Genomic DNA, 24,682 nt, shown 5'->3' on the forward strand with positions numbered 1-24,682 from the left:
GCTTTCGAGCCTTTTCTTCCCCGATTTTTACAAATTATGGATGGACATTCAGACCTTCTTTCAGCCGAAAACCTCCGCTCCCTCTTTTGATCATACATTGTCGGGCATTCGCACCTTTTCTTACCTGCTTTTTACAATTCATGGTCGGACTTTCACACCTTTTAGTAGCGGAACAACTCTGCTCCCGCTATTGATTGTGTACAATAGGGTATTTTAACCTTTTCTTACCTGCTTTTTGCCAATTATGGTTGGACATTCACACCTTCTTACAGCGGAACACCTCCGCTCCCTCCTTTGATGGTGTATGTTCGGGCATTCGAACCTTTTCTTACCCGCTTTTTACAAACTATGGTCAGACATTCAAACCTTCTTGAAGCCGAACACATCCACTCCTGCTTTTGATGATGGGTATTCAAACCTACTTGTTGCCCGCTTTTCATTAATTATGGGTGGACATACACACCTTGTCGCAGCCAAGCACCTCCGCTCCCTGTTAGGATCATGTATGGTTGGGCATTCGTACCTTTTCTTACCCATTTTGCAGTAATTATGGGTGGACATTCACACCTTCTTGCATTTGAACACCTCCTCTCCCGCTTATGATCATGTGCGGTTTGATATTCGAAAATTCTCTTCCATGTTTTCTAGCAATTATTGATGGACATTCAGACCTTCTTGCAGCTGAACACCTCCGCTCCAGCTGTTGATGGTGTATAGTCGGGCTTTCGAGCCTTTTCTTCCCAGATTTTTACAAAATATGGATGGACATTCAGACCTTGTTTCAGACGAAAAACTCCGCACCCTCTTTTGATCATACATTGTCGGGCATTCGCACCTTTTCTTACCCGCTTTTTACAAACCATGGTCGGACTTTCACACCTTTTAGTAGCGGAACAACTCTGCTCCCGCTATTGATTGTGTACAATCGGGTATTTTAACCTTTTCTTACCTGCTTTTTGCCAACTATGGTCGGACATTCACACCTTCTTACAGCGGAACACCTCCGCTCCCTCCTTTGATGGTGTATGTTCGGGCATTTGAACCTTTTCTTTCCCGCTTTTTACAAACTATGGTCAGACATTCACACCTTCTTGCAGCCGAACACTTCCGCTCTACCTTTTAGTGTTCTATGGGGTATTCACACCTTTTTTTTCACCGCATTTTATAGATTATGGTTGTAAATTCTCACCCACTCTTATCCGAAGACCTCTCCTCCTGCTTTGGTTAATATATAGTCGGGCATTCGAACCTTTTCTTACCCGCTTTTTACAAATTATGGTCGAACATTCACACCTACTTGCAGCCGAACACCTCCGTTCCCGCTTTTGATGGTGTATAGTCGGGCTTTCGAGCCTTTTCTTCCCCGGTTTTTACAAATTATGGTTGGACATTCAGACCTTGCAGCCGAAAACCTCCGCTCCCTCTTTTGATCATACATTGTCAGGCATTCGCACCTACTTGCAGCCGAATACTTCCGCTCCACCTTTTAGTGATGTATGGTTGGCATTTGCACCTTTTCTTACCCTTTCTTACCCTACTGATTGCTTAAGATTAAGTTGTTTTTTCTCAAACTACAACATTTTTTTAATTGTTGAAACTTGATTTGAAGTGGATAAATAAGGAGGACAAACAGTTTTAAGTCAGGCTGATAGAAGGAATTAATTTTATAGCAAAATCTGTATTTCGTCATATGTCGAGAGATGCTTATTGCTGAAGAAGTACAAAGTACAACGTTGTTTATCGTTGAAACTTGATTAGACATGAATAAATATGAAGGACAAAGCAGTCTTAACTTGGTTAGAGTTAAGGAATTCGTTTTATAGGAGAATCCGAATTCGTGCATAACTCATAAAATAGAGCTTATTTTCGGATTCCTGAAGAATGAGTCTGGTTCTTTCTCATAATACAAAGTTTGTTGTTTATTGTTGAAACTTCATCAGAAGTGAAGAAATAAATGAATGCCTATCAACAAATGTGGGATCTAAACTCTAGTGCTTCCTCTAAAATAATTTCCTTTCTCAATTCAGAAATGTGTGTGTGTAAGTCACAACACCCGTGACACCAAAACGGCTTTCTTTTCTCTCTTTTCTCTACACTCTGCACTGTGAGCACACACACCAAATCAGAAAGGCTTTTTTCTCTCTGTTCTACATTATGGACTGTGGGGACACAAAACCGCTCTCTCTTTTTTTTTTGATTGTGTGCCAGGGCGTTGTCTCACGTATTAGATTATGCTTACGATACGAATGGGTTTATCAGTCACATCAGAATCCATACATACTGATCCTCCCGTAATAAAATGGTCGGATCTTATCAAACACACTTTGTTTCTTGTGACAATCAAGTCAGCGAAACAGCGTATACACGTCAAGACACTGAATCAAGTTTGCCACAAGAACTCATAAGTTTGGCAGTATTGCTCTGCCGTCAGCAATCATACACCCATTTTATTTTCGTGAGACATGTGCAGGCACCTGTTCATCTACTGTTCTATCACTATGAATTAGTTTATCTATTATCAATAAGGATACTTCTACAACTACTATCAAAGTATGTCCAGACTTCTTATGTTGTCAGTTGCTATATATGAATAAGTGGGTAGCTACTGACAAGCATTAAGCATGTCACACAGCCCAAACATATAACATTTCAGGACACACCACACAGTTAACAACCACAGTGAAGTGTCAAAGCCCAAACATGTAACATTCAACAGGACACTTACACAACACATTCAAATCAAACAGTCAGACAACATACAAGAACATATACCCCAGCCGGCATTGCTCCCTGCCTATTTTCCTACAGCTCACTATGTGTGCGCACACCTTTATTCACAAACTCTTCAACTTATACTCTTTTACCAAAGCTGCTACAGCTCGATTGGCCGAATACCCTTAGATCCTATTTCGGTGAATTTGACATCTGCCTTACATGTAACAGATTAGCGGTTTAGCAGTTTTAATTTAGTTTGAGTGAAGGAATTCATTTTATAGCAAAATCCGAAATCGTGAAGAACTCATGAAAGTAAGCTTATTCTCGGATTCCTGAAACTTTAGATTTGCTCTTTCTTTTACTGCAAAGTACAACGTTGTTTTTTTTTTGTTTAAATCTTTCTAGACATGGTAAATATGAAGGACAAAGCAGTTTTAACATAGTTTGAGTGAAGGAATTCATTTTATAGATAAAATCCCAAGAGTCTGCTGAGAAAAGAGAGTGAATGCGAAGTAGACTTTAACACGGCTCTGGGAGCGAGCCGAGTGTGGGCTAACCGGGAGAATTGCTTGAAAGAAACGCGACACCAAATGAGCGGTCAGAACAAAGCCTCAATACGGTGTTCCCGTGGTGTTTTTGTTGCTGCCTTGTCGATTGCACAGGGGCAAGCGTTTCAACCAAGCAACGCTCACCATGGGGAAGGTGGCTATGGCAACTAGCCTGATGCCCTGCTCCCGCAGTGACGGATAATCGTACTCTGGTTTCTCTTCATTACATACAAGTCTTTCGCCTTTTACTAAAGACTTTCGTGGAGAGCAGCACTAATGAGTTGTTTCTATTTTTGGCAGGCTTTACCTTTGCGGGTGAAGCCCTTTCTGTCTGTGCAAAAGAAATCTTGTTACTGTGCAGAGTGACTTCTCTGAGTAGAGTCGCCTTACTTGTTGCGATTGTGCCGATGTTCGAAGCTGGAGTGCAAAGTTGTTGCTTGAATGGTGCTTGCTGGAGCATGCGGGAGTGCAAAGTTATACCATTTAAAAGGGCTGAAGAGTGCTCAGTGCAGCGGGTGGGCGGAGGTGCAACGTGACACTCTGGCCACCTATGGCCATAAAAAGAACACTGCTACAAGTGCGCATTGTGCCAGCAAGGGCCCTCGGACCTGAAACAGTGGACAGTTATCGCTTCTCGGCCTTTTGGCTAAGATCAAGTGTAGTATCTGTTCTTATCAGTTTAATATGTCCTCTATACGAGGACTACATATTAAATGGATTTTTAAGAATAGGAGTTGAAAAAGAAGCTTGCTCCGTTCACTCCAAGCATCGACCCAGTACTGCAGTGCCGCTGGGAACGGTGCGCTCTTCTCTGCTCTTGTGAAAAAGCAAACAGCGGTGCAGGATGGAAGTTTCAGGGAGCCCAAGATGAAACTTTCTTTTAGTCTGCTGAGAAAAGAGAGTGAATGCGAAGTAGACTTTAACACAGCTCTGGGAGCGAGCCGAGTGTGAGCTAACCGGGAGAATTGCTTGAAAGAAACGCCATACCAAATGAGCGGTCAGAACAAAGCCTCAATACGGTGTTCCCGTTGTGTTTTTGTTGCTGCCGCTGTTTGCTTTTTCACAAGAGCGCACCTGTTGAGGGGGGGCCTGGGGGGGCCTGGGTGATGGTGGGTCTCAGGCCCGGGCTGCTGCGACTGGTGTGACCGGGTGGTTTGTTTGTTTGTTTTTTGTTGTTGTTTGTTTGTTTTTTGTAGAGGTCCTCCGGAGTGGGGTTGGGTTTAGTGGGGTGGGGCGGGATGGGTACCTTCTGGGGGTACAGTAGCTCCCAGAATATGGTCGCTGCAGGCCCCGAGCCTGGTGGACATCAGGCCCTCCTGTCCTGTGTTGGCTCCCTTTTAAAAAGTACAGAACTTAGAACAGGTCTAGTCCCTGGCTTTCGGCAGAACTGTCTTCTTTACTTTTTTTTTTTTTCCCCTTATCGTGTTCAGCATTATGGCAGCAGAATTGTAGTCTGAATACCTTTGATGCCAAACAGATTTGCTTTGCCAAGGGAAGTTTTATAAATGTAAAGCTCCCCTTGATGCCCATTTATTTATTTCTGTTTACAATATATGACATGTAATAGAACTGAACCGGACCGGGGGACAAGGAAAGAAGAAGAGGAAAGAAGAGAAAAACAGAACATACATCGCATACAACACAGCTGTGGATATAGATGACCTGAGACGACATGATAATACATCAACTGCTTAGCGACCATGCTACTGGACTAATGAATGTGGTTGTGTGTGTGTGAGAACATGCAACACCCATGGCACAGGACCTACATGATAACCGTGCTTAGTTATGAGTGTATAAGCATACAGGGCCACAATCCACAGCCCCCCCAAGCAATCAGAAGCAGGCAGAGAGGGCCACAAGACCCGGGCCACCAGCAGCCCCCACAGAGCACAGAACCCAGGAAGCCCACCGCAGGGGCAACCACGCATCCACCCAGAAGACTGCAGAGGAAGCCCTCGGAAAGAGCCCCCATAAGCATAGGGCAGAGGCCCTCCGGGAGCCAGGGGCAACAGCCCACCGACGTCGCCAGGCCCCAGCCGCCCAGACATGGGCCGTGCACTGGATCCGGGCTCCAGGAGCCCGAGCGCCCCCAAACCCCCCGGCAGAGGCCCCACCCAATACCCAGGAGGGCCAAGCGCCCCAGACAGCCACACAGTGGGTCAGCGCCTGCCCCAGCACCCCTGGCCAAGTGCCCTGGGAGTCAAGACGTGCCCACAGGTGGGTGAAGTCGCGAGCAGCGGAGAGAGGCCACGCCGCCCCCCCCCATCGGGAGAAGCACAGGCAGGCCAGGCGACAGCAAGTCCAAGATCCAGGCCCAATCATTACCACACACACTTTCATGTCCCATACATCCACACGTCCTCCCTCCCTCGACTCCGCTGGGGTGTAGTGCAGCGGGCACACCAGGGGGCCAGCAGCCCCCCAGCCACCACAGACCCCAAACCAGCAGAACAATTAATTAATCCTCCTGGCCCCTCCCACCCCGAGCAGCAACCAGGAAGCAGGGGTGTGCGAAGAAGACCCCTCCCCTCACCCTTCTGGCTCTTCAATATTTTCTAATAGTGAGCAATTAAAATTGAGGGGCAGCCAAACTTGTAGAACTGGGAGCGTGGCCCTCTGGGAAGCCTACATACCCAAAGAGCCCCGCCCACCAGATGCCACTCAGTGTAACCACCCCCCAAGACCTAATGTGTGTGTGTGAGTGTGTTTGATAAGTAGTAATGTCTAAGGTGTAATTAAAACAGGGGTGGGAACTGCAGAGTGCAACTACTGCAGAGTCCACTACACCCCACCGAACACACACGCCCCCAAAACCCTTCATGTGTGAGTGTGTGCTGTGTACAGGAGCCAGAAGGGAGAGGGGTATGGGGATATACACTGGGGGCAGCCAGGGACTGGCTGCAATAGGCATCCCCGCTACCAGGGAGCCAACACAGGACAGGAGGGCCTGATGTCCACCAGGCTCGGGGCCTGCAGCGACCATATTCTGGGAGCTACTGTACCCCCAGAAGGTACCCATCCCGCCCCACCCCACTCAACCCAACCCCACTCCGGAGGACCTCTACAAAAAACAAACAAACAACAACAAAAAACAAACAAACAAACCACCCGGTCACACCAGTCGCAGCAGCCCAGGCCTGAGACCCACCATCACCCAGGCCCCCCCAGAACCCCCCTCAACAGGTGCGCTCTTGTGAAAAAGCAAACAGCGGCAGCAACAAAAACACAACGGGAACACTGTATTGAGGCTTTGTTCTGACCGCTCATTTGGTATGGCTTTTCTTTCAAGCAATTCTCCCGGTTAGCCCGCACTCGGCTCGCTCCCAGAGCCGTGTTAAAGTCTACTTCGCATTCACTCTCTTTTCTCAGCAGACTAAAAGAAAGTTTCATCTTGGGCTCCCTGAAACTTGCATCCTGCACCGCTGTTTGCTTTTTCACAAGAGTAGAGAAGAGCGCACCGTTCCCAGCGGCACTGCAGTAGGGGGTCAATGCTTGGAGTGAACGGAGCAAGCTAATTTTTCAACTCCTATTGCTAAAAATCCATTTAATATGTAGAACTCGGCTCGCTCCCAGAGCCGTGTTAAAGTCTACTTCGCATTCACTCTCTTTTCTCAGCAGACTCTTGGGATTTTATCTATAAAATGAATTCCTTCACTCAAACTATGTTAAAACTGCTTTGTCCTTCATATTTACCATGTCTAGAAAGATTTAAACAAAAAAAAAACAACGTTGTACTTTGCAGTAAAAGAAAGAGCAAATCTAAAGTTTCAGGAATCCGAGAATAAGCTTACTTTCATGAGTTCTTCACGATTTCGGATTTAGCTATAAAATGAATTCCTTCACTCAAACTAAATTAAAACTGCTAAACCGCTAATCTGTTACATGTAAGGCAGATGTCAAATTCACCGAATTAGGATTATTCGGTATTCGGCCAATCGAGCTGTAGCAGCTTCAGTAAAAGAGTATAAGTTGAAGAGTTTGTGAATAAAGGTGTGCGCACACATAGTGAGCTGTAGGAAAATAGGCAGGGAGCAATGCCGGCTGGGGTATATGTTCTTGTATGTTGTCTGACTGTTTGATTTGAATGTGTTGTGTAAGTGTCCTGTTGAATGTTACATGTTTGGGCTTTGACACTTCACTGTGGTTGTTAACTGTGTGGTGTGTCCTGAAATGTTATATGTTTGGGCTGTGTGACATGCTTAATGCTTGTCAGTAGCTACCCACTTATTCATATATAGCAACTGACAACATAAGAAGTCTGGACATACTTTGATAGTAGTTGTAGAAGTATCCTTATTGATAATAGATAAACCAATTCATAGTGATAGAACAGTAGATGAACAGGTGCTTGCACATGTCTCACGAAAATAAAATGGGTGTATGATTGCTGACGGCAGAGCAATACTGCCAAACTTATGAGTTCTTGTGGCAAACTTGATTCAGTGTCTTGACGTGTATACGCTGTTTCGCTGACTTGATTGTCACAAGAAACAAAGTGTGTTTGATAAGATCCGACCATTTTATTAGGGGAGGATCAGTATGTATGGATTCTGATGTGACTGATAAACCCATTCGTATCGTAAGCATAATCTAATACGTGAGACAACGCCCTGGCACACAATCAAAAAAAAAAAGAGAGAGCGGTTTTGTGTCCACACAGTCCATAATGTAGAAAAGAGAGAAAAAAGCCTTTCTGATTTGGTGTGTGTGCTCACAGTGCAGAGTGTAGAGAAAAGAGAGAAAAGAAAGCCGTTTTGGTGTCACGGGTGTTGTGACTTACACACACACATTTCTGAATTGAGAAAGGAAATTATTTTAGAGGAAGCACTAGAGTTTAGATCCCACATTTGTTGATAGGCATTCATTTATTTCTTCACTTCTGATGAAGTTTCAACAATAAACAACAAACTTTGTATTATGAGAAAGAACCAGACTCATTCTTCAGGAATCCGAAAATAAGCTCTATTTTACGAGTTATGCACGAATTCGGATTCTCCTATAAAACGAATTCCTTAACTCTAACCAAGTTAAGACTGCTTTGTACTTCATATTTATTCATGTCTAATCAAGTTTCAACGATAAACAACGTTGTACTTTCTAGAATGAGAAAGAACTTCTTCAGCAATAAGCATCTCTCGACATATGACGAAATACAGATTTTGCTATAAAATTAATTCCTTCTATCAGCCTGACTTAAAACTGTTTGTCCTCCTTATTTATCCACTTCAAATCAAGTTTCAACAATTAAAAAAATGTTGTAGTTTGAGAAAAAACAACTTCATCTTAAGCAATCAGTAGGGTAAGAAAGGGTAAGAAAAGGTGCAAATGCCAACCATACATCACTAAAAGGTGGAGCGGAAGTATTTGGCTGCAAGTAGGTGCGAATGCCTGACAATGTATGATCAAAAGAGGGAGCGGAGGTTTTCGGCTGCAAGGTCTGAATGTCCAACCATAATTTGTAAAAACCGGGGAAGAAAAGGCTCGAAAGCCCGACTATACACCATCAAAAGCGGGAGCGGAGGTGTTCGGCTGCAAGTAGGTGTGAATGTTCGACCATAATTTGTAAAAAGCGGGTAAGAAAAGGTTCGAATGCCCGACTATATATTAACCAAAGCAGGAGGAGAGGTCTTTGGATAAGAGTGGGTGAGAATTTACAACCATAATCTATAAAATGCGGTGAAAAAAAAGGTGTGAATACCCCATAGAACACTAAAAGGTAGAGCGGAAGTGTTCGGCTGCAAGAAGGTGTGAATGTCTGACCATAGTTTGTAAAAAGCGGGTAAGAAAAGGTTCGAATGCCCGAACATACACCATCAAAGGAGGGAGCGGAGGTGTTCAGCTGTAAGAAGGTGTGAATGTCCGACCATAGTTGGCAAAAAGCAGGTAAGAAAAGGTTAAAATACCCGATTGTACACAATCAATAGCGGGAGCAGAGTTGTTCCGCTACTAAAAGGTGTGAAAGTCCGACCATGGTTTGTAAAAAGCGGGTAAGAAAAGGTGTGAATGCCCGACAATGTATGATCAAAAGAGGGAGAGGAGGTTTTCGGCTGAAACAAGGTCTGAATGTCCATCCATATTTTGTAAAAATCTGGGAAGAAAAGGCTCGAAAGCCCGACTATACACCATCAACAGCTGGAGCGGAGGTGTTCAGCTGCAAGAAGGTCTGAATGTCCATCAATAATTGCTTGAAAACATGGAAGAGAATTTTCGAATATCAAACCGCACATGATCATAAGCGGGAGAGGAGGTGTTCAAATGCAAGAAGGTGTGAATGTCCACCCATAATTACTGCAAAATGGGTAAGAAAAGGTACGAATGCCCAACCATACATGATCCTAACAGGGAGCGGAGGTGTTTGGCTGCGACAAGGTGTGTATGTCCACCCATAATTAATGAAAAGCGGGCAACAAGTAGGTTTGAATACCCATCATCAAAAGCAGGAGTGGATGTGTTCGGCTACAAGAAGGTGTGAACGTCCGACCAAAGTTTGTAAAAAGCAGTGAAGAAAAGTTTCGAATATCCAACCAAACATAATCAAAAGCGGGAGCAGAGCTGTTCGACTGCAAGTAGGTGTGAATGTCAGATCATAATTTGCAAAAAGCTGATGAGAAAGGGTGAGAATGCCCGGCTATACACCATCAAATGCGGGAGCGGAAGTGTTCGGCTGTGAGTAGGTGTGAATGTCAAACCATAATTGCTGAAAAATGTGTTAGAAAAGACTAGAATGCCGGACCATACATCATCAAAAGCGGGAAAAGTGGTGTTCGGCTGCAAGTAGGTGTGAATATACAGCCATAATTACTCACAAACCGGTAAGAAAAGGTAGTATTGCCAGACCATACATTATCAAAACAGGGAGCGGAGGTGGTTCAGCTGCAAGGTGTGAATGTCTGACTAAAGTTTATAAAAAGCGGGTAAGACAAGGTGCGAATGCCTGACAATGTATGATCAAATGAGGGAGCGGAGGTTTTCGGCTGCAAGGTCTGAATGTACAACCATAATTTGTAAAAACCGGGGAAGAAAAGGCTCGAAAGCCCGACTATACACCATCAAAAGCGGGAGCGGAGGTGTTCGGCTGCAAGTAGGTGTGAATGTTCGACCATAATTTGTAAAAAGCGGGTAAGAAAAGGTTTGAATGCTCGACTATATATTAACAAAAGCAGGAGGAGAGGTCTTCGGATAAGAGTGGGTGAGAATTTCCAACCATAATCAATAAAATGCGGTGAAAAAAAAGGTGCGAATACCCCATAGAACACTAAAAGGTGGAGCAGAAGTGTTCGGCTGCAAGAAGGTGTGACTGTTCGACTATATTTGGTGAAAAGCAGGTGAAGCAAGGTCTGAATGCCCAACCTTACATCATCAAAAACGAGATCAGAGGTGTTTGGCTGCAAGAAGGCCATAGTTTGCCAAAAGCGGGTAAGCTGCGAATGACCGACTAAATATCAACAAAAGTGGGGGCGGAGGTCTTCGGATGCAAGTGGGTGTGAATATTCCACCATACAAGTATGGTGGAGAGGAAGCTGTGAATGGCCGACCATAGTAAAAAGCGGGTGAGAAAAGGTGCGAATGTCCAATCATACATGATCAAAACAGGGAGCGGAGGTGTTTGGCTGCGACAAGGTGTGTATGTCCACCCATAATTAATGAAAAGCGGGCAACAAGTAGGTTTGAATACCCATCATCAAAAGCAGGAGTGGATGTGTTCGGCTACAAGAAGGTTTGAATGTCTGACCATAGTTTGTAAAAAGCGGGTAAGAAAAGGTTCGAGTGCCCGAACATACACCATCAAAAGAGGGAGCGGAGGTGTTCCGCTGTAAGACGGTGTGAATGTCCAACAATAGTTGGTAAAAAGCGGGTAAGAAAAGGTTAAAATACCCGACTGTACACAATCAATAGCGGGAGCGGAGTTGTTCCGCTACAAGAAGGTGTGAAAGTCCGACCATGGTTTGTAAAAAGCGGGTAAGAAAAGGTGCGAATGCCCGACAATGTATGATCAAAAGAGGGAGTGGAGGTTTTCGGCTGCAAGAAGGTCTGAATGTCCAACCATAATTTGTAAAAACCGGGGAAGAAAAGGCTCGAAAGCCCGACTATACACCATCAAAAGTGGGAGCGGAGGTGTTCAACTTCAAGACGGTCTGAATGTCCATCAATAATTGCTAGAAAACATGAAAGAAAATTTTCAAATATCAAACTGCACATGATCATAAGCAGGAGAGGAGGTGTTCAGCTGCAAGAAGGTGTGAATGTCTACCCATAATTACTGAAAAATGGGTAAGAAAAGGTGCGAATGCCTAACCATACATCATCAAAAGAGGGAGCGGAGGTGTTCCGCTGTAAGACGGTGTGAATGTCCGACCATAGATGGTAAAAAGCGGGTAAGAAAAGGTTAAATTACCCGACTGTACACCATCAAAAGAGGGAGCGGAGTTGTTCAGCTAAGAGAAGGTGTGAAAGTCCGACCTTGGTTTGTAAAAAGCGGGTAAGAAAAGGTTCGTATGCCCGAATATACACCATCAAAAGCGGAAGCGGAGGTGTTCGGCTACAAGATATTGTGAACGTCCGACCAAAGTTTGTAAAAAGCAGTTAAGAAAAGGTTTGAATATCTAACCAAACATAAGAATGAGTCTTTTCCGCTGTAGAATGCCCGACTATAGACCATCAAATGCGGGAGCGGAGGTGTTCGGCTCTGAGTAGGTGTGAATGTCCGACCATAATTGCTGAAGAATGTGTTAGAAAAGGTAAGAATGCTGGACCATACATCATCAAAAGCGGTAGAGGTGGTGTTCGGCTGCAAAAAGGTGTGACTGTTCGACTAAAGTTTGTAAAAAGTGGGTAAGACAAGGTGCGAATGCCTGACAATGTATGATCAAAAGCGGGAGCGTAGGTGTTCAGCTGCAAGAAGGTCTACATGTCCATCAATAATTGCTAGAAAACATGAAAGAAACTTTTCGAAAATCAAACCGCACATGATCATAAGTGGGATAGGAGGTGTTCAGCTGCAAGGTGTGAATGTCCACCCATAATTCCTGAAAAATGGGCAAAAAAAAGGTGTGAATGCCCAACCATACATCATCAAAAGCAGGAGTGGAAGTGTTCGGCAACAAGAAGGTGTGAACGTCCAACCAAAATATGTAAAAAGAAGTTAAGAAAAGGTTCGAATATCCAACCAAACATAATCAAAAGCGGGAGCAGAGCTGTTCGACTGCAAGTAGGTGTGAATGTCAGATCATAATTTGCAAAAAGCTGATGAGAAAGGGTGAGAATGCCCGACTATACACCATCAAATGCGGGAGCGGAGTTGTTCGGCTGTGAGTAGGTGTGAATCTCCGACCATAATTGCTGAAAAATGTGTTAGAAAAGGTAAAAATGCCGGTCCATACATCATCAAAAGCGAGAGAGGTTGTGTTCGGCTGCAAGTAGGTGTGAATGTCCAGCCATAATTACTCACAAACGGGTAAGAAAAGGTAGTATTGCCAGACCATATATGATCAAAACAGGGAGCGGAGGTGGTTCAGCTGCAAGAAGGTTTGAATGTCAAAGTAAAGTTCAAATATATTAACAAAAGCGGGAGGAGAGGTCTTCGGATGAAAGTGGTTGAAAATTTCCAACCATAATGTATAAAATGCGGTGAAAAAAAAGGTGTGATAGAACACTAAAAGGTGGAGCGGAAGTGTTCGGCTGCAAGAAGGTGTGAATGTCCGACTATATTTGGTGAAAAGCAGGTGAAGCAAGGTCTGAATGCCCAACCTTACATCATCAAAAGCGAGATCAGAGTTGTTTGGCTGCAAGAAGGCCATAGTTTGCCAAAAGCGGGTAAGGTGCGAATGTCCGACTAAATATCAACAAAATTTGGGGCGGAGGTTTTCGGATGCAAGTGGGTGTGAATATCCCACCATACAAGTATGGTGGAGAGGAAGCTGTGAATAGCCGACCATAGTTTGGAAAAAGCGGGTAAGAAAAGGTTTGAATGCCCGAACATACACCATCAAAAGAGGGAGCGGAGGTGTTCCGCTGTACGAAAGTGTGAATGTCCAACCATACTTGGTAAAAAGCGGGTAAGAAAAGGTTAAAATACCCGACTGTACACAATCAATAGCGGGAGCGGATGTGTTCGGCTACAAGAAGGTGTGACAGTCCGACCATGGTTTGTAAAAAGCGGGTAAGAAAAGGTGCGAATGTCCGACAATGTATGATCAAAAGAGAGAGCGGAGGTTTTCGGATACACGAAGGTTTGTATGTCCTACCATAGTTTGTAAATAGCGGGTAAGAAAAGGTTCGAATGCCCGACTATACACCATAAAAAGCGGGAGCGGAGGTGTTCCGCTGTAAGACGGTGTGAATGTCCGACCATAGTTGGTAAAAAGCGGGTAAGAAAAGGTTAAAATACCCGACTGTACACAATCAATAGCGGGAGCGGAGTTGTTCGGCTACAAGAAGGTGTGAAAGTCCGACCATGGTTTGTAAAAAGCAGTTAAGAAAAGGTTCGAATATCCAACCAAACATAATCAAAAGCGGGAGCAGAGCTGTTCGACTGCAAGTAGGTGTGAATGTCAGATCATAATTTGCAAAAAGCTGATGAGAAAGGGTGAGAATGCCCGACTATACACCATCAAATGCGGGAGCGGAGTTGTTCGGCTGTGAGTAGGTGTGAATCTCCGACCATAATTGCTGAAAAATGTGTTAGAAAAGGTAAAAATGCCGGTCCATACATCATCAAAAGCGAGAGAGGTTGTGTTCGGCTGCAAGTAGGTGTGAATGTCCAGCCATAATTACTCACAAACGGGTAAGAAAAGGTAGTATTGCCAGACCATATATGATCAAAACAGGGAGCGGAGGTGGTTCAGCTGCAAGAAGGTTTGAATGTCAAAGTAAAGTTCAAATATATTAACAAAAGCGGGAGGAGAGGTCTTCGGATGAAAGTGGTTGAAAATTTCCAACCATAATGTATAAAATGCGGTGAAAAAAAAGGTGTGATAGAACACTAAAAGGTGGAGCGGAAGTGTTCGGCTGCAAGAAGGTGTGAATGTCCGACTATATTTGGTGAAAAGCAGGTGAAGCAAGGTCTGAATGCCCAACCTTACATCATCAAAAGCGAGATCAGAGTTGTTTGGCTGCAAGAAGGCCATAGTTTGCCAAAAGCGGGTAAGGTGCGAATGTCCGACTAAATATCAACAAAATTTGGGGCGGAGGTTTTCGGATGCAAGTGGGTGTGAATATCCCACCATACAAGTATGGTGGAGAGGAAGCTGTGAATAGCCGACCATAGTTTGGAAAAAGCGGGTAAGAAAAGGTTTGAATGCCCGAACATACACCATCAAAAGAGGGAGCGGAGGTGTTCCGCTGTACGAAAGTGTGAATGTCCAACCATACTTGGTAAAAAGCGGGTAAGAAAAGGTTAAAATACCCGACTGTACACAATCAATAGCGGGAGCGGATGTGTTCGGCTACAAGAAGGTGCGACAGTCCGACCATGGTTTGTAAAAAGCGGGTAAGAAAAGGTGCGAATGTCCGACAATGTATGATCAAAAGAGAGAGCGGAGGTTTTCGGATACACGAAGGTTTGTATGTCCTACCATAGTTTGTAAATAGCGGGTAAGAAAAGGTTCGAATGCCCGACTATACACCATAAAAAGCGGGAGCGGAGGTGTTCCGCTGTAAGACGGTGTGAATGTCCGACCATAGTTGGTAAAAAGCGGGTAAGAAAAGGTTAAAATACCCGACTGTACACAATCAATAGCGGGAGCGGAGTTGTTCGGCTACAAGAAGGTGTGAAAGTCCGACCATGGTTTGTAAAAAGCAGTTAAGAAAAGGTTCGAATATCCAACCAAACATAATCAAAAGCGGGAGCAGAGCTGTTCGACTGCAAGTAGGTGTGAATGTCCAGCCATAATTACTCACAAACGGGGGAAGAAAAGGTAGTATTGCCAGACCATACATGATCAAAACAGGGAGCGGAGGTTCAGCTGCAAGGTGTGAATGTCTGACTATAGTTTGTAAAAAGCGGGTAAGACAAGGTGCGAATGCCCAACAATGTATGATCAAAAGAGAGAGCGGAGGTGTTCGGCTGCAAGGTCTGAATGTCCAACCATAATTTGTAAAAACCGGGTAAGAAAAGGCTCGAAAGCCCGACTATACATCATCAAAAGCGGGAGCGGAGGTGTTCAGCTGCAAGAAGGTGTGAATGTTCGACTAAAGTTTGTAAAAAGCTGGTAAGACAAGGAGCGATGTCCCTTCATTGTATAATCAAAAGCGAGAGCGGAGGTGTCCAGCTGTGAGTAGGTGTGAATGTCCGACCATAATTGCTGAAAAATGTGTTAGAAAAGGTAAGAATACTGGACCATACATCATTAAAAGCGGGAGAGGTGGTGTTCGGCTGCAAGAAGGTGTGAAAGTCCGACAATGGTTTGTAAAAAGCGGGTAAAAAAAGGTTCGAATGCCCGAATATACATCATCAAAAGCGGAAGCGGAGGTGTTCGGATGCAAGAAGGTGTGAACGTCCGACCAAAGTTTGTAAAAAGCAGTGAAAAGTGAGAAAAAGCATTTCGTGAGTTCTGCATGATTTGGGATTTTGCTTATAAAATGCATTACTTCACTCAAACTATGTTAAAACTGATTTGTCCTTCATATTTACCATGTCTAGAATTATTTAAACAACGTTGTTTTTTTTTTTAAATCTATCGAGACATTGATAAATATGAAGGTAAAAGCCGTTTTAACATAGTTTGAGTGAAGGAATTGATTTTATAGATAAAATCCCAAATCATGCAGAACTCCTCAAAAGGGGCGTATGGCTTAATCACAAGTGTGGTTCTTTCTCATTCAGGGTAGTATGAGGAAGTTTATGCTTGAAATATATGTAGAAATGGGTACATATGAAGGACAAAGCAGTGTTAACTTAGTTTGAGTGAAGGAATTCATTTTATACATAAAATCCCAAATCATGCAGAACGTATGAAAAGAAGCTTATTCTCGGATTCCTGATCCTTCAGTTTTGCTCTTTCTTCTACTGCAAAATACAATGTTGTTCTTTGTTGAAGTCGATCTAGACATTGATAAATATGAAGGAAAAAGCAGTTTTAACTTGGTTTAAGTGAATGAATTCATTTTATACATAAAATCCGAAATCGTGCAGAACTCATGAAAATAAGCTTATTCTCGGATTCCTAAAACTTTTGATTGGCTCTTTCTTTTATTGCAAAGTACAACGTGGGTTTTTTGTTTAAATCTATCGAGACATTGATAAATATGAAGGTAAAAGCCGTTTTAACATAGTTTGAGTGAAGGAATTAATTTTATAGATAAAATCCCAAATCATGCAGAACTCCTCAAAAGGGAGGTATGGCTTAATCACAAGTGTGGCTCTTTCTCATTCAGGGTAATATGAGGAAGTTTATGCTTGAAATATATGTAGAAATGGGTACATATGAAGGACAAAGCAGTGTTAACTTAGTTTGCGTGAAGAAATTCATTTTATACATAAAATCCGAAATCGTGCAGAACTCATGAAAATAAGCTTATTCTCGGATTCCTAAAACTTTTGATTTGCACTTTCTTTTACTGCAAAGTACAACGTTGTTTTTTGTTGAAATCTATCTAGACATTGATAAATACCAGCCGAAACTCTGCTGCCACTTTTGATAATTTATGGTTGGGCATTCTTACCTTTTCTTACCCGCTTTTTACAAATTATGATCTTACATTCACACCTACTTGCAGTCGAACACCTTCTCATCCACTTATGATCATGTGCGGTTGGGCTTTCGCACCTTTTCTTACCCATTTTTCAGTAATTATGGGTGGATATTCAGACCTTCTTGCAGCTGAAAACCTCCGCACCTCTTTTGATCATACATTGTCGGGCATTCACACCTTGTCTTACCCGCTTTTTACAAACTTTAGTCGGACATTCAAACCTTCTTGCAGCTGAACCACCTCCGCTCCCTGTTTTGATCATATATGGTCTGGCAATAGTACCTTTTCTTACCCGTTTGTGAGTAATTATGGCTGGACATTCACACCTTCTTGCAGCCGAACACAACCTCTCCCGCTTTTGATGATATATGGTCCGGCATTCTTACCTTTTCTAACACATTTTTCAGTATTCGAACCTTCTCTTACCCGCTTTTTACAAACCATGGTTGGACTTTCATACCTTCTTGTAGCTGAACAACTCCACTCCTGCTTTTGATGATTTATGGTTGGACATTCGCATCTTTTCCTACCCATTTTTCAGTAATTATGGGTGGATATTCACATCTTCTTGCAGCTGAACACCTCCTCTCCCGCTAATGATCATGTAAGGTTTGATATTCGAAAATTTTCTTTCATGTTTTAAAGCAATTATTAATGGACATTCACACCTACTTGCAGCCGAACACCACCTCTCCCGCTTTTGATGATGTATGGACCGGCATTCTTACCTTTTCTAACACATTTTTCAGCAATTATGGTTGGAGAATCACACCTACTCACAGTCGAACAACTCCGCTACCGCATTTGATGGTGTATAGTCGGGATTTCTCACCCTTTCTCATCAGCTTTTTGCAAATTATTCTCTGACAGTCACACCTACTTGCAGTCGAACAGCTCTGCTCCCGCTTTTGATTATGTTTGGTTAGATATTCGAACCTTTTCTTAACTGCTTTTTTACAAACTTTGGTCGGACGTTCACACCTTCTTGCAGCCGAACACCTACGCTTCCGGTTTTGATAGTGTATATTCGGGCATACGAACCTTTTCTTACCCGCTTTTTACAAACCATGGTTGGACTTTCACACCTTCTCTTAGCTGAACAACTCCGCTCCCTCTTTTGATTGTGTACAGTCGGGTATTTTAACCTTTTCTTACCCGCTTTTTACCAACTATGATCGGACATTCACACCGTCTTACAGCGGAACACCTCCGCTCCCTCTTTTGATGGTGTATGTTCGGGCATTCGAACCTTTTCTTACCCGCTTTTACAAACCAGGGTCGGACTTTCACACCTTTTAGTAGCCGAACAACTCCGCTCCCGCTATTGATTGTGTACAGTCGGGTATTTTAACCTTTTCTTACCCGCTTTTTACCAACTATGGTCGGACAGTCACACCGTCTTACAGCGGAACACCTCCTCTCCCGCTTATGATCATGTACGGTTTGATATTCGAAAATTTACTTTCTTGTTTTAAAGCAATTATTGATGGACATTCAAACCTTCTTTTTGATTGTGTATAGTCGGGCTTTCGAGCCTTTTCTTCCCGGTTTTTACAAATCATGGTGTGACTTTCACACCTTCTTGTAGCCAAACAACTCCGCTCCCGCTATTGATTGTGTACAGTCGGGTATTTTAACCTTTTCTTACCCGCTTTTTACCAACTATGGTCGGACATTCACACCGTCTTACAGCGGAACACCTCTGCTCCCGCTTTTGATGGTGTATAGTCGGGCTTTCGAACCTTTTCTTACCCGCTTTTTACAAACTATGGTGGGACATTCAAACCTTCTTGTATCCGAAAACCTCCGCTCTTTCTTTTGATCATACATTGTCGGACATTCGCACCTTTTCGTACCCGCTTTTTACAAACCATGGTCGGACTTTCACACCTTTTAGTAGCCGAACAACTCCGCTCCCGCTATTGATTGTGTACAGTCGGGTATTTTAACCTTTTCTTACCCGCTTTTTACCAACTATGGTTGGACATTCACACCTTCTTACAGCAGAACACCTCCGCTCCCTGTTTTGATTATGTATGGTTTGACATTCGCACCTTCTCTCACCCGCCTTTTACTATGGTCGGCCATTCACAGCTTCCTCTCCAACATACTTGTATCCGAAGACCTCTGCCCCAAATTTTGTTGATATTTAGTCGGACATTCGCACCTTACCTGCTTTTGGCAAACTATGGCCTTCTTGCAGCCAAACACCTCTGATCTCGCTTTTGATGATGTAAGGTTGGGCATTCAGACCTTGCTTCACCTGCTTTTCACCAAATATAGTCGGACATTCACACCTTCTTGAAGCCGAACACTTCCGCTCCACCTTTTAGTGTTCTATCACAACTTTTTTTCACCGCATTTTATACATTATGGTTGGAAATTTTCAACCACTCTCATCCGAAGACCTCTCCTCCCGCTTTTGTTAATATATTTGAACTTTAGTCGGACATTCAAACCTTCTTGCAGCTGAACCACCTCCGCTCCCTGTTTTGATCATATATGGTCTGGCAATACTACCTTTTCTTACCCGTTTGTGAGTAATTATGGCTGGACATTCACACCTACTCACAGCCGAACAACTCCGCTCCCGCATTTGATGGTGTATAGTCGGGCATTCTCACCGTTTCTCATCAGCTTTTTGCAAATTATGATCTGACATTCACACCTACTTGCAGTCGAACAGCTCTGCTCCCGCTTTTGATTATGTATGGTTGGATATTCGAACCTTTTCTTAACTGCTTTTTACAAACTTTGGTTGGACGTTCACACCTTCTTGTTGCCGAACACATGCACTCCTGCTTTTGATGATGTATGGTTGGGCATTCGCACCTTTTTTTTACCCATTTTTCAGGTATTATGGGTGGACATTCACACCTTCTTGCAGCTGAACACCTCCTCTCCTACTTATGATCATGTGTGGTTTGATTTTCGAAAATTTTCTTTCATGTTTTCTAGCAATTATTGATGGACATTTAGACCTTCTTGCAGCTGAACACCACCTCTCCCAATTTTGATTATGTATGGACCGGCATTTTTACCTTTTCTAACACATTTTTCAGCAATTATGGTTGGAGATTCACACCTACTCACAGCCGAACAACTCCACTACCGCATTTGATGGTGTATAGTCGGGCATTCTCACCCTTTCTCATCAGCTTTTTGCAAATTATGATCTGACATTCACACCTACTTGCAGTCGAACAGCTCTGCTCCCGCTTTTGATTATGTATGGTTGGATATTTGAACCTTTTCTTAACTGCTTTTTACAAACTTTGGTTGCACGTTCACACCTTCTTGTAGCCGAACACATGCACTCCTGCTTTTGATGATGTATGGTTGGGCATTCGCACCTTTTTTTTACCCATTTTTCAGGTATTATGGGTGGACATTCACACCTTCTTGCAGTTGAACACCTCCTCTCCCACTTATGATCATGTGCGGTTTGATTTTTGAAAATTTTCTTTCATGTTTTCTAGCAATTATTGATGGACATTTAGACCTTCTTGCAGCTGAACACCACCTCTCCCGATTTTGATGATGTATGGACCGGCATTTTTACCTTTTCTAACACATTTTTCAGCAATTATGGTTGGAGATTCACACCTACTCACAGCCGAACAACTCCGCTACCGCATTTGATGGTGTATAGTCGGGCATTCTCACCCTTTCTCATCAGCTTTTTGCAAATTATGATCTGACATTCACACCTACTTGCAGTCGAACAGCTCTGCTCCCGCTTTTGATTATGTATGGTTGGATATTCGAACCTTTTCTTAACTGCTTTTTACAAACTTTGGTTGCACGTTCACACCTTCTTGTAGCCGAACACATGCACTCCTGCTTTTGATGATGTATGGTTGGGCATTCGCACCTTTTTTTTACCCATTTTTCAGGTATTATGGGTGGACATTCACACCTTCTTGCAGTTGAACACCTCCTCTCCCACTTATGATCATGTGCGGTTTGATTTTCGAAAATTTTCTTTCATGTTTTCTAGCAATTATTGATGGACATTTAGACCTTCTTGCAGCTGAACACCACCTCTCCCGATTTTGATGATGTATGGACCGGCATTTTTACCTTTTCTAACACATTTTTCAGCAATTATGGTTGGAGATTCACACCTACTCACAGCCGAACAACTCCGCTACCGCATTTGATGGTGTATAGTCGGGCATTCTCACCCTTTCTCATCAGCTTTTTGCAAATTATGATCTGACATTCACACCTACTTCCAGTCGAACAGCTCTGCTCCCGCTTTTGATTATGTTTGGTTAGATATTCGAACCTTTTCTTAACTGCTTTTTACAAACTTTGGTCGGACGTTCACAATATCTTGCAGCCGAACACCTCCGCTTCCGCTTTTGATGGTGTATATTCGGGCATACGAACCTTTTCTTACCCGCTTTTTACAAACCAAGGTCGGACTTTCACACCTTCTCTTAGCTGAACAACTCCGCTCCCTCTTTTGATTGTGTACAGTCGGGTAATTTAACCTTTTCTTACCCGCTTTTTACCATCTATGGTCGGACATTCACACCGTCTTACAGCGGAACACCTCCGCTCCCTCTTTTGATGATGTATGGTTAGGCATTCGCACCTTTTCTTACCCATTTTTCAGTAATTATGGGTAGACATTCACACCTTCTTGCAGCTGAACACCTCCTCTCCCGCTTATGATCATGTGCAGTTTGATATTCGAAAATTTTCTTTCATGTTTTCTAGCAATTATTGATGGACATTCAGACCGTCTTGCAGCTGAACACCTCCGCTCCCACTTTTGATGGTGTATAGTCGGGCTTTCGAGCCTTTTCTTCCCCGGTTTTTACAAATTATGGTTGGACATTCAGACCTTCTTGCAGCCGAAAACCTCCACTCCCTCTTTTGATCATACATTGTCGGGCATTCGCACCTTTTCTTACCCGCTTTTTACAAACCATGGTCGGACTTTCACACCTTTTAGTAGCCGAACAACTCCGCTCCCGCTATTGATTGTGTACAGTCGGGTATTTTAACCTTTTCTTACCCGCTTTTTACCAACTATGGTTGGACATTCACACCTTCTCTCACCCGCCTTTTACTATGGTCGGCCATTCACAGCTTCCTCTCCACCATACTTGTATGGTGGGATATTCACACCCACTTGCATCCGAAGACCTCCGCCCCCACTTTTGTTGATATTTAGTCGGTCATTCGCACCTTACCCGCTTTTGGCAAACTATAGCCTTCTTGCAGCCAAACACCTCTGATCTCGCTTTTGATGATGTAAGGTTGGGCATTCAGACCTTGCTTCACCTGCTTTTCACCAAATATAGTCGGACATTCACACCTTCTTGCAGCCGAACACTTCCGCTTTTAGTGTTCTATGAGGCATTCACATATTTTTTTTCACCGTATTTTATAGATTATGGTTGGAAATTCTCACCCACTCTCATCCGAAGACCTCTCCTCCCGCTTTTGTTAATATATAGTCGGGCATTCGAACCTTTTCTTACCCGCTTTTTACAAATTATGGTCGAACATTCACACCTACTTGCAGCTGAATACTTCCGCTCCACCTTTTAGGTATGTATGGTTGGCATTTGCACCTCTTTTTATACTGATTGCTGAAGATTAAGTTGTTCTTTCTCAAACTACAAATTTTTTTTAATTGTTGAAACTTGATTTGAAGTGGATAAATAAGGAGGAAAAACAGTTTTAAGTCAGGCTGATAGAAGGAATTAATTTTATAGCAAAATCTGTATTTCGTCATATGTCGAGAGATGCTTATTGCTGAAGAAGTTCTTTCTCTTTCTACAAAGTACAACATTGTTTATCGTTGAAACTTGATTAGACATGAATAAATATGAAGGACAAAGCAGTCTTAACTTGGTTTGAGTTAATGAATTCGTTTTATAGGAGAATCCGAATTCGTGCATAACTCATAAAATAGAGCTTATTTTCGGATTCCTGAAGAATGAGTCTGGTTCTATCTCATAATACAAAGTTTGTTGTTTATTGTTGAAACTTCATCAGAAGTGAAGAAATAAATGAATGCCTATCAACAAATGTGGGATCTAAACTCTAGTTCTTCCTCTAAAATAATTTCCTTTCTCAATTTAGAAATGTGTGTGTGTAAGTCACAACACCCGTGACACCAAAACGGCTTTCTTTTCTCTACACTCTGCACTATGAGCACACACACCAAATCAGAAAGGCTTTTTTCTCTCTTTTCTACATTATGGACTGTGGGGACACAAAACCGCTCTCTCTCTTTTTTTTTTTTAATCGTGTGCCAGGGCGTTGTCTCACGTATTAGATTATGCTTAAGATACGAATGGGTTTATCAGTCACATCAGAATCCATACATACTGATCCTCCCGTAATAAAATGGTCGGATCTTATCAAACACACTTTGTTTCTTGTGACAATCAAGTCAGCGAAACAGCGTATACACGTCAAGACACTGAATCAAGTTTGCCACAAGAACTCATAAGTTTGGCAGTATTGCTCTGCCGTCAGCAATCATACACCCATTTTATTTTCGTGAGACATGTGCAAGCACCTGTTCATCTACTGTTCTATCACTATGAATTAGTGATCTATTATCAATAAGGATACTTCTACAACTACTATCAAAGTATGTCCGGACTTCTTATGTTGTCAGTTGCTATATATGAATAAGTGGGCAGCTACTGACAAGCATTAAGCATGTCACACAGCCCAAACATATAACATTTCAGGACACACCACACAGTTAACAACCACAGTGAAGTGTCAAAGCCCAAACATGTAACATTCAACAGGACACTTACACAACACATTCAAATCAAACAGTCAGACAACATACAAGAACATATACCCCAGCCGGCATTGCTCCCTGCCTATTTTCCTACAGCTCACTATGTGTGCGCACACCTTTATTCACAAACTCTTCAACTTATACTCTTTTACCGAAGCTGCTACAGCTCGATTGGCCAAATACCCTTAGATCCTATTTCGGTGAATTTGACATCTGCCTTGCATGTAACAGATTAGCGGTTTAGCAGTTTTAATTTAGTTTGAGTGAAGGAATTCATTTTATAGCAAAATCCGAAATCGTGAAGAACTCATGAAAGTAAGCTTATTCTCGGATTCCTGAAACTTTAGATTTGCTCTTTCTTTTACTGCAAAGTACAACGTTGTTTTTTTTGTTTAAATCTTTCTAGACATGGTAAATATTAAGGACAAAGCAGTTTTCACATAGTTTGAGTGAAGGAATTCATTTTATAGATAAAATCCCAAGAGTCTGCTGAGAAAAGAGAGTGAATGCGAAGTAGACTTTAACACGGCTATGGGAGCGAGCCGAGTGTGGGCTAACCGGGAGAATTGCTTGAAAGAAACGCGACACCGAATGAGCGATCAGAACAAAGCCTCAATACGGGATTCTCGTGGTATTTTTGTTGCTGCCTTGTCTTTTGCACAGAGTAAAAGACAAGGCAGCCATCGAATAGGGCCCGATTAATCCTACTTGGTCAGCCGAGGAGCAAGGGGGGGGGGAGCAAGCGTCTCAACCAAGCAAAGCTCACCATGGGGAAGGTGGCTATGCCAACTAGCCTGATGCCCTGCTCCCGCAGTGACGGATAATCGTACTCTGGTTTCTCTTCATAACGTACAAGTCTTTCGCCTTTTACTAAAGATTTCTGTGGAGAGCAGCACTAATGAGTTGTTTCTATTTTTGGCAGGCTTTACCTTTGCGGGTG

At 43.0% G+C, this 24,682-nt stretch overlaps 3 non-coding genes across 3 annotated transcripts; all 3 read left to right on the forward strand.

The window, feature by feature from the left end:
• Nucleotides 1-3,467: 3,467 nt before the first annotated feature.
• Nucleotides 3,468-3,581, forward strand: LOC140285422 (U5 spliceosomal RNA). The gene has a single exon (XR_011910462.1). It is a non-coding gene; the product is annotated as a U5 spliceosomal RNA (small nuclear RNA).
• A 308-nt stretch (nucleotides 3,582-3,889) lies between these two features.
• Nucleotides 3,890-4,073, forward strand: LOC140285463 (U2 spliceosomal RNA). Its single transcript, XR_011910499.1, has one exon. It is a non-coding gene; the product is annotated as a U2 spliceosomal RNA (small nuclear RNA).
• Nucleotides 4,074-24,568: 20,495 nt separating this feature from the next.
• On the forward strand, nucleotides 24,569-24,682 carry LOC140285419 (U5 spliceosomal RNA). The gene has a single exon (XR_011910459.1). It is a non-coding gene; the product is annotated as a U5 spliceosomal RNA (small nuclear RNA).

This window comes from Leuresthes tenuis, unplaced genomic scaffold (assembly GCF_036924035.1).
Source record: "Leuresthes tenuis unplaced genomic scaffold, fLeuTen1.0.hap1 SCAF_40, whole genome shotgun sequence".
NCBI lineage: Eukaryota > Metazoa > Chordata > Actinopteri > Atheriniformes > Atherinopsidae > Leuresthes > Leuresthes tenuis.